This window comes from Telmatherina bonti (genome assembly GCF_933228915.1).
Source record: "Telmatherina bonti genome assembly, chromosome: 24".
In the NCBI taxonomy this organism is placed as follows: Eukaryota; Metazoa; Chordata; class Actinopteri; order Atheriniformes; family Telmatherinidae; genus Telmatherina; species Telmatherina bonti.
Window position 1 is genome coordinate 22410130 of NC_136633.1, and position 4993 is coordinate 22415122.

Sequence of the window (4993 nt, forward strand, 5' to 3'; positions counted from 1 at the left end):
CAAAAATCTTGCCTCTATGCAGTTTTTCTATTTTGCATGGATGTACATGTGTCCTTTTAACAAATTACGTCGCCTAAATAATTTGCCACAAACCTCACAGCTGAATGGTATTTCTCTTGTATGGATTCTCATGTGTTGGTTTACGCTTGTCTTTCGACTAAATCTTTGTCCACATTCACCACAGCTGAATGGTTTGTCTCCTGTGTGAATTCTCATGTGTGCGTTTAAGTTTGTCTTTTGACTAAAGCTCTTTCCACATTCATCACAGCTGAATGGTTTGTCTCCTGTGTGAATTCTCATGTGTCGGTTTAAGTGTGTCTTTTGACTAAATCTCTTTCCACATTCATCACAGCTGAATGGTTTGTCTCCTGTATGGATTCTCATGTGTTTGTTTAAGCTTGTTTTAAGACTAAATCTCTTTCCACATTCATCACAGCTAAATGGTTTGTCTCCTGTGTGTATTCTCATGTGTTGGTTTAAGCTTGTCTTTTGAATAAATCTTTGTCCACATTCATCACAGCTGAATGGTTTTTCTCCTGTGTGAATTCTCATATGTGTGTTTAACCTTGACTTGTGACTAAATCTCTGTCCACATTTATAACAGCTGAATGGTTTGTCTCCTGTGTGAATTTTTATGTGTTGGTTTAAGTATGTCTTTCGATTAAATCTCTGTCCACATTCAACACAGCTGAATGGTTTGTCTCCTGTGTGAATTTTCATGTGTATGTTTAAGTTTGCCTTATGACTAAATCTCTGCTTGCATTCATTACAGCTGAATGGTTTGTCTCCTGTGTGGATTCTCATGTGTTGGTTTAAGGTTGTCTTTAGACTAAATCTTTGTCCACATTCACCACAGCTGAATGGTTTGTCTCCTGTGTGAATTCTCATATGTGTGTTTAAGTTTGTCTTCCGACTAAATCTTTGTCCACATTCATCACAGCTGAATGGTTTTTCTCCAGTGTGAATTCTCATATGTGTGTTTAAGCTTGACTTGTGACTAAATCTCTGTCCACATTTATCACAGCTGAATGGTTTTTCTCCTGTGTGAAATCTCATATGTGTGTTTAACTTTGACTTGTGACTAAATCTCTGTCCACATTTATCACAGCTGAATGGTTTGTCTCCTGTGTGAATTTTTATGTGTTGGTTTAAGTATGTCTTTAGACTAAATCTTTGTCCACATTCACCACAGCTGAATGGTTTGTCTCCTGTGTGGATTCTCATGTGTCTTCTAAGATTTACTTCATGAAGAAAGGTTTTACCACAGATCTCACATCTGACATTGTTTTTGCCTGAATGGTCTCTTTTCTGAAAAATGACACATTGCAAAGTTTTTAAACATTTCTTACTGTTCAAACAGCTGAAACACCTTTTGGTTAAGCGTCTCTGATGAGATCTTTGGGAGTGAAACTCTTCACCACGTTCAGAGCCGAGTGATTTTATGTCATTGTTACACTCCACACCACTGTTTACATCTGATCCATGTGCCCTGCTGTCATTCAAGTCTTTTTCACCACCCTCCATTGCAGTTACAAAATCTGACAAATGTTTTTACTGTGAAGAGCCTAAAGCCTTTTTGTTCCTATTTGGTTGTAAACAAGTTTTTGAGTCTGGATTACAGGTTAGTTCTGGTCCTCTTCATCAGGTTCTGATCTAATCTGTTCAGCAGGATTGTTGATCAGAGCTTCTACCTGTGTTGCCTTTAGTTTTGGTTTGATGGAGGTGAGCTGATTATAACCAAGGCTGAGATTCTTTTTCATAATCTTCATTCTTCACAGTAGCATCATCATTAGTAAACTGTTCACCCGCCCATCATCAACTGTTTTCCATCCTGGCTGGCCATACTTCCCCTGTTTTCTGAAAGAGATGGGACTTGAGGTTCCATTTGTCCAGATTCCATTTATAAAGGAACTCCCTTTTTCATCACCAACTTCAACTCATCACATCTTCAGGAAACCCTGAAATTAAAGACAAAAAAAGCTGGATTTCAAGAGAAAATTCATCGCCACATTAATAACTTTTAATGGAATTGGATAAAAATCCACAAAATATATTTCCACAACTGACCGACTCATCCAAAATTGTATCATATTTGTATAACCAACAATACGAAATATTGCGATATATCAAGATACTATGAGCAAGACAATATATGGCAATTTTTCTTTGCTAGTAGTGAAAACTGAATGCTGTTGCATGTTTGACATCAACTTACAGAATAAGAACAGAGGATCTACATTTCACTGCAGAATAAATAAAAACACTGATCATCTTGACATTTTTATCATCTGAACATCTTTATGGACAATATGAATAAAGAAATAAAAATCTGCCTCATCAGTAAAGATCAGTTGTTTGATAAAAATTGGTACAGTCCTTTTGAATATTGATATAACATTGTCACACAAAATAATGAGATATTTTGATATCTCAACATTTTCTTACACCCCTACCATAGAGTGGACTATATTGGAAAGGGGATATGTTGTGGGTGTCCAGTGGTTTACTTTTCACACTCAGGCTTATTACATCACAGCAGCACAATAGGTACATATAATATTTACATCCACTTTGATTTGGTATGTACATGTGTAGGGTGTGAAATAAAATGATAAAAGAATAATATTTACATTAATAACAAATAAAAATCTGCATGATTAACTATTACGTGCTTAAATACAGGTAAATATGTTTTAGGTTGTCATAAATGTGCCTGTTAGGCTAACTTCACTTTAATACTTGGACACAATACAATGCTGAAATCTAGTGGACGAATGGAATCATGCATTGGGAGACACGTTGTGCATTGGAATCTCTTGTCAGCACAAGAAAAATACAAGAAAACTTGTCCAACACAATATTGCAAATGCATATCAACGTAGGACAGATGTAAGCCAAGGAGAACGTAAAGAATAAAAAGCATCATTTACGCAGGTTAATGTACTGAGGAAAATACAACCTATTTCAATAACTTAGACAAATACTGCTGTAACTAGTCTATCGATTGTTGGTGTGGAATGTAGATAGTTACAAAATAGAACGAGAGGTTTATATATTTTACAGTTTTTTAAACATTATTAGGTTATATTACTTTGACACAAGTGTCTGTTATTGCTCTATGAATGGGACTGCAAGACGAGAATAAAAAAGGAAAAAGACAAGGAGACGCTTTATTTTGAAATCCAAAGTAATAGTTGGTGGCGATTGACTTTACGGTAAAGTTGAAAGTAAACGCGCACTTGAAATAAAGTGTAGGCTGGCTTGACCGCGGATACGCGTGAAGCGGCTCGATTGACCGCAGTGTAAAGTCTCACCTCCTGTCCTGACGAGGCTTCCCTCGATTTAAACAAAAACGTCTTTATCTGGTTCTTTTGTGGCGAAGTTTCTCTGCAGAGGACAGGAACGAACATTAGTTGGAATAAAAGCTACATCGTACTCGTCAGCTGTAGTTTAAAATAGGGTATTAATTAATAATTCAATAATGCTGCAGAAAATACCTTGCGATGAAATTAAGCGGATCCTCGCGATATTAATAAACAGTCGTCTTGCTGCAGTTGTTGCTTCTTGTCAGTCTTCTTCTCCGGCACACTGAACGCCGTCAGGCGTGCTGCTGCCTATCACAGTCTAAAAGTAAAACTACATCAAGGACAAATCCTCCAATGTAGATTGGAAAACTAGACAAAATTCATAACTGCAGCATTCGCAAGACTCATATTCGTATGTGGGCCAAGAAGTGTTCAGCGCGACATGTTCTCTAATTATTAAAACAAAATTAACTGCGGACTTAAACAATTAACTCTTTTATTGTTTATAGAAATCACAGTCCGTGAACATATGACGGACAGTCTCTGTTTTCCTGCCACAAACAGTCTGAAAACGCTCTTTCCAACAGGGGGAGGGTCTGTTGCAAGAAAGGTGGTCGGGTCCAGACGACTGAAATGAGTAATGGTCCCTGGGACTGGGTGGCAACTGTATCAGTGGTAGCTATACTATACAAATCACCTACCAAAATAAAAATGACTAATTTATTAATTAATTTATTTACTTTAAAATAATATGAAAATGAAGTATTATGATTATTAGTAATACTAACTTATTATTAGTGATTGAGTTGTTGGCAGGTAACATTAAAATTAACTTGTTGAATCTTTTTTCCACACATTTTCACACTTTTCCTAAAATAGAAATGATTAGGGTTTGAAAACAATGTCTTTGTTATCTGCTTAATTTTTTATAAAGGAGTTATTAATATCCTAGTCTGAAACTAAGTTTAACAGAAATTGCAGGAGGAGGACTTCATTTTGTGAAAAGAGTGGATTACAAACTCAATACTACATTGTTTAAACTTAAGATATCCTATATTTATGATTGACACATCAGACAAACAGCAGATTCACTTTCATCAATGAACAAAGTCTGGTCTAATTTTATACAATGGCTTGTAGGAGCCAAAGTTGTCAAAACATATTTTAAATTATAAGTAACATTTACTCAGTATCAGATGTTTTAAATTGTAGGTTTGAATTTGAGGTCAACCCATGCTCTTTCTATAATGTTAGAATCCTTAGAAAGTCTGTCTGAAAATTGAAAACTTGAAATAAAGTTTGAAACCTTTAAGTATTTTGGAAGTCTGAAAAAGTTGGAATCTCTGCAAGCATAACTTCTTCTTCATCTTCATTTTCAGCCGCTTATCCGGGGTCGGGTCACGGGGACAGCAGCCGAAGCAGGGAAGCCCAGACTTCCCTTCCCCCAGCCACATTTCCAACTCTGTGGGGGAGATCCCGATGCGTTCTCAGGCCAGCCGAGTGATATAATCCCTCCAGCGTATCCTGGGTCTTCCCCGGGATCCCCTCCCAGAGTGATGTGCCTGGAACACCTCACCAGGAGGCATCCTGACCAGATGCCCGAGCCACCTCAACTGGTTCCTCTCAATGCGGAGGAGGAGCGACTCTACTCTGAGCCCTTCCCAGATGACCGAGCTCCTCATTCTATC

General features: G+C 37.3%; 1 long non-coding RNA gene across 1 annotated transcript; it reads right to left on the reverse strand.

Annotated features, from left to right (window-relative positions):
* Positions 1 to 320: 320 nt before the first annotated feature.
* Positions 321 to 3584, reverse strand: LOC306773788. Its single transcript, XR_013771812.1, has 3 exons — positions 3498 to 3584; positions 3315 to 3387; positions 321 to 1958 (listed from the first exon to the last, which is right to left on the reverse strand). It is a non-coding gene; the product is annotated as an uncharacterized lncRNA (long non-coding RNA).
* Between the last annotated feature and the right edge of the window lie 1409 nt (positions 3585 to 4993).